At 34.5% G+C, this 15,205-nt stretch overlaps 1 long non-coding RNA gene across 1 annotated transcript in view; it reads right to left on the reverse strand.

Moving 5' to 3' along the window:
- Positions 1 to 13,188: 13,188 nt before the first annotated feature.
- LOC129216087 (uncharacterized) overlaps positions 13,189 to 15,205 on the reverse strand; it is a 32,282-nt gene continuing 30,265 nt past the window's right edge. Inside the window, exon 3 of the long non-coding RNA XR_008580169.1 lies at positions 13,189 to 13,491. This is a non-coding gene — a long non-coding RNA (uncharacterized LOC129216087). The remainder of the gene's footprint in view (positions 13,492 to 15,205) is intronic.

The following is a 15,205-nucleotide window of genomic DNA, read 5'->3' on the forward strand; positions in this document are numbered from 1 at the left end:
GCAGCTGAAATTATCTGAAAACTAGAGCTGCTAGAGAAACTTTTAAATTTATTTCTTCGTTTAAACCATTTCTTTAAATTAAAAAAAAAGAAGAATACTCCCCTAAAACAACTCCCGTAGCAGACCAAAAAGATTATTTTGTTTTTACAACCTCAATGATATAAATCAGCAAAAGTGGAAATAAATAATAATGTTTCTTCCCTCAATGATCAGTAAAAGGGGAAATTTAGGGCGAATTCATTCTGATTAGTAGATGCATTAGTTCGCACAACGCTCAGGGGTCGAACGGCGCGATGACACTTCTTCCAGGCCCACTCAAAGAGAAAAATCGCGGTATCAGTTGCGGTTTTTCAACAGTAGCAAATGAGTACATTAGTTAAAAGAGAGGAACGATTGAACATCTGGAACTCTTCAAATCTTCAGATACAAAAGGCTTTAGAATCTCCATAAGGGGTGTGTCTCCCCGACTCCCGCGAGGAAATGGCAACCCTCCGCCAAGCCAGTTCACCGTTGGCGACGAATTTGTTCCTAAATGTCGGCTTTTGTCCCAAAACATGTTTTCGTTAGTAATTTATTTTCTCTGCTGAGCTTACAAACCGGTCTCGAAGTGAAAGTTCTTCTCCCTTATCTATATTCTTTGGCAGAGCGGACAGAAAGACCAATCAGGAGATTAAGTAAGGTGATGTACGGTAGCACATGCGCAGATATGCAGGCAGACGTAATGGAAGAGTGTCTGAGTAGTATAAAGCATGTTGTCGGTGTAAGATCAGTATTTCTGGCAAAAAGATTGCACGCCGTATAGCAGTTAAAATCACACCGAGTTGCTGCCTCCGCGAGAAATGGCGAATAATCAATCTGTTAGACGACATCTGAATGCTTTTACCCGAGGTCGAATCATTGGGAAGTTGGAGGAAGGCCGCAGTGTGACAAGTGTGGTTGCAGAGTTCGGAATTGCTCACAGCATCGTTTCACGACTTTGGAGACAATTTCAAACTACAGGAACAGCTATCTGGGGGTTCAGTAGTGGTCGTCCACGAGGAACCACACCCGTAGGTGACCGGTATATTGTCTTACAGGCCAGAAGAAACAGGCGGCAGACAGCGGGAGAAATCGCTAGACACACGACACAGGTGACTGGACGACCGATATCGCGTTTTACCGTGGCCAGAAGACCGCACGGTGGTGGTCTGTTTGCACGACGCCCTACGGTGTGTACCTCTAATGCCTGCCCATCGGAGAAGGCGTTCTCTGTGGTGCGGGAAACACCGGAATTGGAGAGACAATGAATGGGGACGAGTACTCTTTACAGATGAGAGCAGATTCAGTCTGAGTAGCGATTCTCATCGCATACTCATCTGGAGAGAGCGGGGAAGCTGCAATCATCCCTCGAACATCATTGAAAGGGAGAGGTATGGAGGTCGCGGTGTTCTCGTTTGGGGAGGCATCATGCTTGGTAGTCGTACAGATCTTGACATCTTCGACGCAGGTTCAGTCAACGGGACCCGTTATTGTAACGAGATTCTTCTTCCATATGTGCGTCTTTTTAGAGGCGCTATGGGTCCGCAGTTCCTTTTCATGGACGACAATGCACCATGTCATCGCACAGTAGCTGCCGAACAGCTCTTAGAGAGTGAGGATATTGAACGTATGGATTGGCCGGCACGATCTCCGGATCTCAATCCCATCGAGCATGTATGGGATTTTCTAGGCAGACGCTTGGCAGCTCGTACTTTACCACCAGTAACGATTCGGGAGCTTCGATTGGCGCTGCAAGATGAATGGGCAGCAATGCTTCAACAACTCATTGACACCCTCATTCTCAGCATGGGCAGACGCTGTGAAACCTGCCTAGCAGTCGGGGGAGATCATATCCCCTACTAAAGACCGGATGTTTCTTGCTGGACACCCATCACAAGGATGTTTCGGCCTTCAGTCGCATTGCGCTCCATGCTACTTTTTCAATAAAGCTTCTTTTTATCCCTCTGATTTCTCTTTTAGTAAGTGTTGCTTACATTACACATGTTCTTACGTATTGGGGATCTTACGGTGTTAAATGTGTTGATTTGGAAAGCTTTTGTACAAAGTTACAGTGAAACCTCATTAAGTAGTCGACCGGTTATGTGGTCACTCCGTTTAAGAGGTCGTTTTTCTTTGGTCCCGACAAGGTCTCATTCACAGTAATGTAAAATAATCCTCCTTAACTGGTCACCAAATTTAATTTTACCCGGTTAACTAGTCATTAAAAAATTGTTTTCTAAAATTCCTTTTCCTTATCGGATTTTAGAAAACAGTTGAAAGGCTGTTTGATAGTCATTTTTCCTTGAAATCTCGATCCTCGGTTCTAGTCATTCAAAGCATACTTTTTGCTGTGACTCTGCCGAGTGCCGAGAATATGAATCAAACTCTTTCCAGCAAGACAGACAAAATCTAATACTTGGAGAAAGTTAGTCAGTATTTAACATCTGTTCAAGGAACTACAACACAGGATTTAATGCTTGATGTATGTTAGAAGAGATAGTTCTTTTCCGTAAGCAACAACTTCATCAGTCTACATTGAAGAATTGTATTAATGTACCGTAACTACATTAAAAAAGTTGTTGTTATTAAGTAATGTATAAGTAAGAAAAAATAAAAAAGTAACTATCATTAGTAGTTTTCCCCCTTTTTAAAATTTCCACTAATTTATAGAAATTGATTCGATAAGTTACTGTTTTTCTCACAGAGTTCTACTACTATTCATTGATATTTGTAAGACTTTTTTTTTTCTTCCTTAATTTCCCACTCCACATAAGTAGACACTCCGCATAAGTGGTCAAAAGTTTTTGGTCCGTTGACTGACGACTTAACGAGGTTTTACTGTATATTGAAAAACCGTCTCGTCCTTAATTTTTGCCCACCAGTGTATAATTAGTTGAATGACTTAGGTAATTTCGAAATTACTTTCAAACGTGCATTAAGCGCGCTAATCGCACACGCTCTACCAACGAACTTTCTTTGCGTTCACTGGTATCAACTGCGTTTTTTTTTCCATTTGATTGTCTCTCTCTCTTTTAAAGCGGTTCATTTAATTTGAATTATTTAAAACCATTAAAATTATTACTTCAACTGTAAATGAAGACGCTGTTTTTACATATAAACAATTTGAAAGAAGAAAACACAATTACAAGTTAAGGTTTTTCTTCAGCATCGTAAAAGATAATTAAACTTCCAAATGTATTATAGGATGATGACTCCAATAGATTAGCGTCAATTCTTATCAATACTGCCTTAAAATATATGAGTTTGGTAAGATCTCATCTTTAGTAATTAGTATGCTGTTCAGTTTTAGTCTCCTTATCTGAAGAAAGGTGATTTTTCATTGTATACGACTGAAAGAAACTCTTCTAGGCTAGTAAGAGGGCTTTTATATTTAGATTATGGTGCCAGACTTAAAAGCCTTAAAATGTTTAGCCTGGAGCAAAGGAAAGTCAGATGGGACATGTTTCAGTTGCTTAAATTTATTAATATGAAAGGTGTTAATGGGTTAAATTTTTGCATAGAAAACAGGACAGGGAGTCATTGTTTTAAGCTATACAAATCTCAGGCTAGTCTGGAAATTAGGAAAAATTATTACTTTAGTAGAATTGTGGGCACTTGGAACAGTTCATCGGAAGCGGCTGTAATGAGTAAGGGGGTAGATCGCTTTAAGAGGGCCATTGATCTTCATTAGGGACTAACTCAACTAGGACCAGCCAAGCTGAGCCCAGAGCCTGATGATGGTCGTAATATTTGTACTTGGATTCGAATCATTGCCAAAGAAGATTCCTCCAAAGAAGTAGATTGTTGCCAAATCAGAAGGAAAAAAAATGCCCACTGACTTGAAAAGAAAAATGAGGAATAACACTTTTTATAAGAATATGCTGTACTTTGACGGTCGAAGGAGCAATATTTTGATTCAAATTAAGGAATGAAAAAATAAGGCTAGAAAGATAACAGAAGAACAAGTTGTTTTACTCTCATAACTTAAATTAAAATATGATTTCCTTGTCACTCCCATGTCTGGTAGCTCTTATAACATTATAAGCATATTAAATTTTTAAAAGAAAATTATTCATATTTCTAACTTACGCGCTGTAGGCAAAGAGTTATCAATACAGGGTTTAAAAGTGGAGTTATAAGGAAAATTGAGATTTCTATAAGACGTTCTTTGCAATGGTTTATTTATGAATTTAATACAAATGAATTACAATTGCGCCATTTACTCCAACATTTGAATGGAAATAACCGCTGGGCAAAAAGTATATGGTTTAAAAATTGGAAAAAAAAACTAGAGTCCTGTGAAAATATGGCTAAAGTAAACTTTTAAAATGTAGATGCATCTTTGGCAGAGGTTGCCCCTGATTAACTTGGTACAGATCAATGGCATGTCTACAAAATGTGGAATGGAATTTAAAATGAAAATATTTCATTCTGCTTGTTAAGAAAGATTACAGTCATTGTAGAAGGTTAACGACAACAAATACAATTTTACCGTTTCGAGAAAATGCCCCTTCAGATGAGAACGTGAAAGTTTCAACAGAATATGTTGTTAGAGTTATACTCTGTAACATTAAATCTATATTATCACGTCGGATTGGAAATGAGTACTTTTACAATTTACAATATAATAAAATTCTGTAGTCATGCTAAGAAAATATTCTATTGTTAATGCTGGCCAACAATAGAAAACGCGTGAGAGACCTGGGCCCTGAAGAGCTTTAAAAGTGAAACTGGTTTAACTCGTTAACTATATTCAAAAATTAGAGATAACTGCAATAAATTTCAATGCATTTAACTATTTGATTGTAATTGACTGGAATTCAGTTGCAATTATAAAAATAAACGCTGATCGTATTTACGCTACTAAAAAAACACCAAAAAAAAAAAACTTATGATTGAGGGTTTTTTTTTTCTTTTCAAGTTGTTTATATGCAAAAACAGCACTTTCATTTACATCTGAAGTCATAATTTTAATGGTTTGAAATAATTCAAACTAAATGAACTGTTTTAAAAGAGAGAGACAAACCAACCAGAACAAAGAACGCAGTTGATCCAAGTGAACGCAAAGAAAATGCGCTGGTAGAGCGTGTGCGATTAACGCGCTTTATGCACGCTTAAAAGCAATTTTTCAATCACCTAGATCATTCAACTAATTTTCAAAGTTTCAAATGAGAGGTACTATATTTTATCATTCCATGTTCGCCAGTTGGTGAAAAATCAGACCAATTACTTAAAATTCAAAGTCAAATATGCAGCTAAAGATAGTGTTTGATTTAGCTGAAATTTTGTATGATAAATAGGATGGTAAGAGGCAACTTTCTCCGCACACAGGCTTTACATAGTTTTCAATTTCGTTTTTTTACTCCACCCTAATGTCGAGTTCTTCAGTGCAAAAAATATGTTTTTGGGTGCAGTCCATGAACTCACAAGCGTTTGCATTGAAAAGCATTACAAAATTCCCTTTAATCCAAACCACGTGTTTGCGAATGTTTTGCAAATTTATATATTTTTATTTTTAGCTCAAAGGTTCTTACTTATTGCTACATTTTTAACATGAAATACCAGTAAACAGTACATTTCCTAAAATTTCGATTCAGTATTCGATATTGTACGAAAAAATTCCCCAGAATTTTTTAAATCCTACTCGTATGATTACTTTTACTTATAAGTACTAACTTTAAAACGAAAAATTCACCTATAGTTGGAGAAGTTAAAACCCTTTTTAGCCTACTTTCCCAGTAAAAGTCAGAAAAGGAAGAAAAAATCATGAAAGAAGGCTTAATGCATCTTAAAAATATCACGAAAAAAAAAAGTCAAAAATAAATAAAATAATTAAATAAATATCGAAAAATTAAAAATTGGAAAGTAGGGTATTGAGATGGGAAAAAATGTCTGTCGGTCTGTCTGTCTGTCCCCCCCCCCTAATAACTTTTGAATGAATACTCCGATTCGAACAAACTTTTTTTTGTTCGAAAGATCTCGGTGAGGACACCTCATTCCCATATTTCACTTTTTGATTTAAACTATTTTTTTGTTCGATTTTGAACAATTCAAAAAAACTTAACATTAGCGCCTACGGGGAAATTCAAGGCAATTCCGAACTATGAGGCAAATTTGCTTCAAACAAACTTTATAGGAAAAGGCTTTTGATGAAAAACTTGTATATAAAATATCTTTTTGATTTGAACAATTTTCCGTTCAATTTTGAACAGTTCAAATCCCTTAACATTAGCGCATACGGGGAAACTGAAAGTCAATGTAGATTCCGTACTTGAAGGTGGATTTACTTCAAACAAATTTTGTTGTAAATAGCTCTTGAAGCCAAATTCCAGACTCCGACTCCGAGAATTTAGAGGCACCTGACTCCGACTCCGACTCCTGTGCCCGACAATTAATTGGACTCCGACTCCCCGACTTCAACTCTGACTTCGTTGCTTTGGCAAAAATTTATACACGGAGGACAAATGACTAACTCCAATTCTTGGATATTCGACTCCGACTCCTTTATCTCAAAATGAGATTGACTCCGACTCCGACGCTATGGTTTTAACTGTGAAATACTTATTGTCATTTATGTTTCTACATAAAGATATGCGCAGACGATTTTTTTTTTTTGAACAAAGAAAATTATTTCTTTAAGTTGACATTTTATTGTTTTTTCATTAATTCATTTTAAAAATGTTTTTGGCAGCAGGGGAAAAAGAAACGATTTTTTTTGATATGATGTTTTTATTTTAATGAGCCTATTAATTTTAATTATTATTTTTTCTTTTTGAAAGCTGTTAAAGATTTTTTTTAAATGGAAAAAAGTGTATTAGCTGCTTTGTTTAAATGCTGCTGCTATTTTATTTGTTCGTTTTTTTTTACGCATCCAATTCCTAGAAATCAGCTTAAAGTATTTTAAAAATATGTTTGAAAAAATTTGCGATTTTAGCTATTTTTGAGAATATTGATCCGGTACTAGAAAGTAGTAAGGGATATACGGGAAAGTAGGCTCGTCTAGTTCTAGACAGAACTTCTTGTTAATGACAGATGTAAACAGTTGTAGATGGTTATAAATATAATTTCCGCAGAAACCCATGGCCATCCCATTATGAAATTTCACTTATGTTAGATAGTTAATGCGTAGAACATATTTTCTTTTAATGAAGGGAGTATATTTTTGAGATTTCTGGATTTGAATTTCTAAGAAAGTTTGTCAAAACTTAAAATTTTGACTATAACCTTGTAATCAATTGGAGGATCAAAAACTCAGAGCAGCAGCGTAACGACAAATTTAGTTCGCTATGTCAAGCATTTTTTTTTTTTTATTTGACAGCCATTTAAAAACATCAAAGCGTTGTAAAATTTCTACGATTTTTCTTTAAAAAAATAAATAAATAAAATCTAAAAGCTCAAAATCGTAAAACTCTTATTCGTGCTAAGGATTGGTACGACCATTGAACCAAAAATAGTAATTTCTGAGAGAGCAAGGCTCAGACAACTCCTTGATTTAATATGGAATGACTTTAATTTTCACTCCACGTATCCTATAACATTTTCATAAAAATCACTACGGAAATGATTGCATAGAAAATGTTTATTTTATTTATTTATTTATTAATTATTATTATTTATTTATTTATTTATTTATTTTTTTTTTGAAATCGCTATAGAAAAGAATTCAATAAATATTCTACAAAAAATGTCCATAAGGCATCGTTATTGGAAATTTAGTTGGGTTTATTCATAAAGAAAAAAAAATATTTGTGTGGCGAAAAAACTATTTTTTACCGAATTTATGTTTTTTTTCCCAAAGAAAAAAAAAAGTTTTTTTTTTACTAAACGGAGATGGCAGTCTGAAGCCCATATGTTAGTTTCATTGCATATTTTGTTACAATCACTAAATTCAAACAACCTTTTAAATAAATTTAGAAATTTTCAAAAATTAACGATTTTTGAATTGAAAGTCCATTTTTGAAAAATGCAAAATGGGCTCGCTTGAACCCCTTTGGATAAACACCAAATCCCGTGTTTTTTCTTAGTTCCCGTCTTTTTCTATAATGGTTTAAAGATTTTTTGAACGTCACCTTATCACCCATGACGTACATAATGGCGAAAAGTGAAATTGTCAAATAATTTCATTCACTGAAATTCTGATACTTTAATGCCTAATAGTTGCAATATTAGTGTACTTTATCAGTAACAGCTAAACTGTTTTCCTTTTCCTACGGGAAGCCATCCAAGCTCAAAGGGATGCAGTACAATGCATTTAAAACGATTTATTTTAATTACGTGTTTTTTTTTCTCGCATTGGTGACCGTGGTCCCAGAATGTTTTAGATCCTACCTCGTATGATTACTTTTACATATAAGTACTAACTTTAAAACGCAAAATTCTCCTATAGTTTGAAAATGTAAAACCCTTTTTTTATGACAGAGGTAATCAGTTGTAGATGCTTATAATAGGTTAATCTAACAAAAGAAGTGCAGGTGCCCTATTATAGTCTGAAGAACTTATTTTAATGCTTAAATTGTCTGAATTCAGCCCGAATCATAAAAAATTACGTGAAGTTAAAAAGAAGTTCGGGAGCAGGGTTGCCAGGTTTAAGAACAGTGAATTCGGGACCATTGAGAAGGAAAAGATAGAGAGAGTGCAACCCTACTATCCCGATACGGCAACAGTACCATGTGACCTGGGGAGCAATTTCGAGTTGACCGTAACCGCTGAAGAAGTTTTCATTAGCTGAAGCCATGCATGGAAACAACCTTTAACGTTAGAAGGGAAAAATTAGATTTATAGTAATAGTGCAGTATTCTAGCATTGTAAACTGTGAGGAAAAAGCCACCCCAGGAGGTCCAGTAACTTTTCCCTAGCATGTACGAATGTTTTTTACTTCTAAATAAAGAAAAAATAACATTTATATGCATTCAACGAGTATATATTCCACATTTGCCTATAATTTTTAAATTTTTGTACTTATTTTACTTATAAAAGTTAAAAAAATATTGTATATCTTGAGTGCAAATAACATTTTAGTTCCATAAAAACACTTTTTACTTAACTAGTAATTATTTTAACGGCTCTTAAGCACTTTTTGTACATTTGCTTTGTTGACGAGTATCTTCTCGCCAAGCTTCTGCGAACAACAGAACAATTTATGCTTCAATTTAAACACTAGTATGCCTGCGTATGAAATCATTTCAAAACATTGATTACAATACATATGAATCCATAAATTTTCAGTCAATAACAGAACACTTTAAACTATTTGTACATGCCCGTCATTTCAGGGAATAAACATCAAAATACATGAAAAATGCAATCTTACTAGTATTATATATGCGGAAGTTTGTCTGTATGGATGTATGGATTCTTGTTACTCTTTCACGCAAAAACTACTGAACGGATTTTGATGAAACTTTACAATAATGTAGCTTATGCATCAGAATAACACATAGGGTAGTTTTCGTCCCGTTATGGGGGGTAAAACCCCCTTAGGGGGGCAATAAAATACAATTTTCGCATAAATTTTCTAATATAGGGATGAAAAAATACTTGCACATATTTACATTATATGTCCATCGAAAGCTCTGATTTTTCTGCTGAAGATGGCACCCATTCGAAATTTCTAAGTAGAATAAAAAACGAGTTATGAGCTTTTTAGTTCCATGTTCGAAGGCTTTCCTCAACTCAATACAGTATTTAGTGTATCATCTCAACTCCCTGTCGATAGCGGCAATTGTTGTATTGTTGACTATCTTTGCTTTTCGCGACTGTTCAAGGCTTTTCTCAAGTCAAATCTTGAAGTAAGATTTTTGCACAAGATTGGCAAATAATACATGATTTGGCTGATCATTTTCCATTTAAACGGAACTTTAATGTAATTAATGGTTTTTATTATTATTTATGCTGATTGAACATTTACTCATTATCCAATCAATCAGCAGATCGTCAAATTTTTGCAGAAAGATTTCTGTAGCTGATGTATTTGGCAGTTTTTTTCAACGTCGCTGTTTTTGAAGCCGAAGACTACGTCATAATGTTTCTGAGCTTTCACCATGTAAACAAAATATCGCCAATCAAAGAATCTTTTAAAAACTTTTTTTACTGTGTTAAATAATCCAACAACTAAATTAGGCGAATCCATAAACAGCACAAAAACTTCCATTAATTTTCCTTTTTGCACAATGTCAAACAATCGCCAAATTTTACTACTTATTTTGGAAACATTTCAGATGAAACTCTTTAGCGCCATTTTATGGTGACCAAAAGTATCTCAGCACCTGGCGATAATATCTCAACGAAAATTAATATATCGTTTTACAAAGTAAGGAAAGAAGGGGGGGGGGGGCATCATCGAAGGTATCCCAAAACGATTCAAGCAAATTCGGTAAAATCGCACCAAGAGCCCACAATAATTGAAATTTCCCAAAATAACTACAGCAAGTATGAGGGGATTACTACCGCGGCTATATTTTTTTTTAAACTTCGTACTTCAATAGCCATACAGAGAAGGTTTTAGACTCCATGTTAAAAAAAAAAAGTATCAAGAGATTAATCTTTTTAAACATGAGAAGATTAATTTCATGTTTTGGAAATTTGTGTATGTTTAAATATAGTGCTTTCGTTTCCAAATCAATACTATTTTGTTCTTTATACTTATTGCTATTTTAGTTTTATGGGTAAGGAAGAAACTCGATTCTTAATCACGTCAAAAAGATGTGTTTTAAATTCTTTCACTTAAAACAGAAAACAAAAGCAAGTAACGATTTTTTCTCATAATTATTATTGAACCAGGTAACGCCGGGTATTTTTGCTAGTTACATTATATTTTAAAATCGGGAAAGAAATGGGAAGAGGGAGTTTGAATAATAGGCCTGTATTTGTATCCGTTATTTATTTATTATTTTGCGGTAAAGGAGTTGGAGCCAGAGTTTCTCTGATTTGTAGCCCCGACTTCATAATAAGCGCCGTTGTGTCGTCTGAAAAATATTTAATGCCAAAAGAGCGATTGCGTGCCAAAACGCGACAACTTCCAGCCAAACAAGTCACCTGACCTGGGAAACATTGGGTCCCAAGCTTATTTCACTGAGACATTTGCTACGGCTCCCTCCATTAGTATTCCTTCTCAATGTTCGGGACAGGCTTTTAGGAGTGAAGGGGGGGGATATTTTTGAGATTGAGTGCAATTATTGCTTATGGTGTATTTTTAGGGGGTGGTAAACAACCATGTTTCTGTAGCTTTCGGAAGATTCCTCTCGATATGTTTATGGGGGGAGCACAATTTTGGAGGAATTCTATTTCAGAGAATAAAGCAAGCAATAGAACGATGTTCAGTATGCAGATCGACGTTGATAGGAACAGGTGCTAATTAGTTTTTTCCTTGCGTTTGCACTAAGAGAAACGGTGCAATCGAAAAAATTTCTCATTAAATGTGAATATTTTATCTGAAATAGTAATGCAAGGAATAGTGGAGCAAAACCTGTTTTTTATGCCACACCAGCCAATGGGGAAATCTGAATGAGTAAGCCTCATGGTCTGCCGCCAAAACAAAAAAATACAAACCAAATCAGAACGATAATAATTTTTGCATTTGCTGCCGCATGATTTTCTTTCTGCTCTATATTTCACATGTTTTGTTATTTTTCTCCCTTAAAATAATGTAAAATCTTAATTTGTAAAATACTGTCATTAGCCAGAATATGGGACTTTAGCCGTCCCGTATGGATGTTCCCCGGGACGTGGGGCAATTTTTCAAAATACGCGGCTGTCCCTTGAAATCCGGGACGTCTGGCAACCCTGTTCGGGAGCTAAGATCCCATGCAAATTAATCCCTGACCAGCAGAAAGTTGCATGATTATCGATATCAGATGGTCACCAAAGACTCTTCTATAATTAGGCAGAGTCATACAAAGAGACGAATCAACTGGATCATCAAAAGCAGTTCGTCACACACACATTATTTAAAGTCAATAAGATTTTAACTGTTACTGATAAAGTACACTATCGTAACTATTACTGTTTGACCGCGGATCGTATGTAATTTGGCAATCTGCCAAGTAAAGATTATTCCATCTGAATTAATCTAGCAGGGGAGAAGGGAAAATAACGATGGAATTTTGATACACGCTTTTTATAATGTCACTAGTGCCTTATTCATTTATTGCATTTTCTAAAATGAAATAAGGGAAAACAAAAAGTTACCATGGAAACAGCAAAAAGAAAAGGAAATATTTTCATTTCGTTCAGGAACGTAAAAGCAAAATGGTAAGCTCAAAACTTCGTTGTGAATAAATAAATCAATTAATTTTTGCTGTGAGAATATAGATCGAATATACTTTAGATTTATAAAATGTTGCTGTGAGCAAATCATCATTTTTACAAAACTAAAGCTTAATAATAGAGAGGCAAAAGTGCACATCTGTAGCAAATCAACTAACACCCCTATAAACTAATAGATACGTCCATTTCCGCCTATAAAACGGATAGCAGCCTTTCCATGTAATCGATGGTCAAACAGTAAGCATGAATTAGAGCATTAGAATTTCAATTAAAAAAATGTTTCGATAAAAAAAAAAAAAAACACTTGAATTTTGTCGTCTTGAATTCAAAGTATGCTATTCGTATAATTACGAATTGCGATAGGACCTTACTCGTTGAATTTCTCGTTTCTAAAACGGTACGGGAATGGAAATTTAGAAGAAATTCGCACCTGTCATATTATGAATGGCGATTTTGTAGATTAGTTAATACGAGACATGTCCTTAGAAAAAAAAGCAATGGTCATCAGGGTGCGGTAGTAAATATCTGGTTCTTCTAATCTATTTATTCGGTAAAAATGAGTAAACTAGTGTAAATTTATGGAGACACGAAAAATGGAATTATACCTGGAATGACGAAAAGAGCGGGATCACTTTATAGAGGTTTCTCTGTAAATCAAATATTTTGTTTCTATTTAGGACTACCCTACGTGAGATTTTGTTGAGGAATTTTTTGTCGCAAATAAATATATCTAGTTAAATATTGATGCAGTTTAATAAGTATTAGTAATTTTCTGTAAACTGTGTTTCTATACAAAAGCAACAAAATAGAACTTTTCTCAATTTTGTAACAGATTCGAGTTATTTTCAAAATGTACTTGCAATTAGTTTTTTTTTTTTTTTTGAACATAAGAAAGAAAAAAAAAACAAGTTTTTAAAACTATTTATTCTTTCTATGAATATTTGCAGACACTTCACTCGTTATATACAGAACAAAGCTCGAAGAATTAGTTTTAAAAAAATCGCAGCAGTTCATCCACTGCGTGTAATTTTAACCTATGTCAAAGACATGTTTGTATCCTTGACACTGAATCCAAAGATGATCTTCAATTGAAATCCTCAACTTCAGGAAACATTTTTTTTTAATCTCCTGTAATTGTTCAGAATCTTTTAACCTTCATCAACTGACATTACTTGCGTATTCAACGTTGGCAAGTTCCACATATAGTACCTAGAAAAGGAAGAATATTATTTAACATTTTAATGTGTTCAAAAGTAAAATAATATAATTGAAGCGTGGAATGTTACTCTCTTAACTGATTCTGTGTAAACATTTCAAGATCACTGAAAAAAACTTTACCACATTTTGGCGCTGGTTTGATGTTCCTGAAATTCATTAAAAGGTTGAATTACATTTTGGAAAGTACTGGAAGTCTTAGACCGTCGTCTAAGTCAGCTGTAGTAAGCCCACGCGAAGGACTTTAAGCTGTAGAAGTTATGTAAACTTAGTGATGAATAGATTAAAAGAATACTAGCGAAGCAAAAGAATGGGTCTCAGGCAAAAGGTCGCAAAAATTTGTTCAACAGACTACAAAGTTTTTAACAATGTTGCCAGGAATCAAAGTTTATAAGTTTAAAAGATTCAACATTTTGAAAAAGAAATGTTTATAGATTTTGGCACTGAGCTTTAAAATTAGTTTTTACTAGTCTACAACCTTTTGGAAATGCGAGGTTTTTTTAATTTCAAAATAACAAATAAAACGTAGAAGAGAGATGTCAGTTTTCATACATTTGGTTTCTGTAATTTCTTAGAGAATTGGGAACGCATCAAAATTTAATAACAATTTGGATCAAAAATAATTTCTTTTGAAACGGTTCTTCTATTTAGGGTTATAATTAGCTGAATTTATGTATCATAGGATTGCTAATCACCAATAATTTTAAAAAAATCTCAAGTTATAAAGAAAACATTTCTTGGTAATATAACTAGATTTGAGTGCTGAATCACTTTTTTAGCCTACTTTCCCAGTAAAAGTTAGAAAAAGAAGAAAAAAACGAGCTGATGTGTGCATCACATGACTTCCTTTTACACCAATTTAATGCTATTTCCCTATTATTGCAATTTTAATGGGATTCTCTCTCTAACTCTTTAAATATCACTAGCAATGGCCACATTGAAAGCAGATTTAAAAAAAAAAAAAAAAAAATCGCCAAATTTTTCGCCAAGTTGGCGACAAAACTTGGCAACCAAAAGACTGGCGATATATCGCCAAGTGACCGCCAAATTATAACACCACTTGAGTTTGCATCGAAATTAACAATGATTTCCCCCCAAAAAGGTGCAAAAGACCCCTTTAGAAACACCCGAATGCAACCAAAATAGGAGGTGCACAACTAGACCCCACTACGAGTCTATGTACCAAATTTCAACTTTCTAGGACATACCATTTTTGAGTTATGCGAGATACATACGCACATACGCACATACACACATACGCACATACATACAGACGTCACGAGAAAAGTCGTTGTAATTACCTCGGTGATGGTCAAAATGGATATTTCGCGTGTCTATACATTCTTAGGCACTTTTCCGCATGTGGTCGAATCGAAAAAAAAACTCAACATTCATTTGGGGGTGAGCAAAATGGAAATTAAGGGCGATTTTTGAGTGAAAATTTTTTCGCGAATACAATACTTCCTTTTTTGTAAAAGGAAGTAAAAAAGAAAGAAGGCTTAATGCATCTTAAAAATATCGCGAAAAACAAAAAAAAAAAAGTCAAAAATAAATAAAATAATTAAATAAATATTGAAAAATTAAAAATTGGAAAGTAGGGTATTGAGATGGGGGAAAATGTCTGTCGGTCTGTCCCCCTCCCCCCCCAATAACTTTTGAATGAATAGTCCGATTCGAAAAACTTTTTTTTGTTCGAAAGATCTCGGCA

The sequence above is a fragment of the Uloborus diversus genome, chromosome 2, assembly GCF_026930045.1.
Source record: "Uloborus diversus isolate 005 chromosome 2, Udiv.v.3.1, whole genome shotgun sequence".
NCBI lineage: Eukaryota > Metazoa > Arthropoda > Arachnida > Araneae > Uloboridae > Uloborus > Uloborus diversus.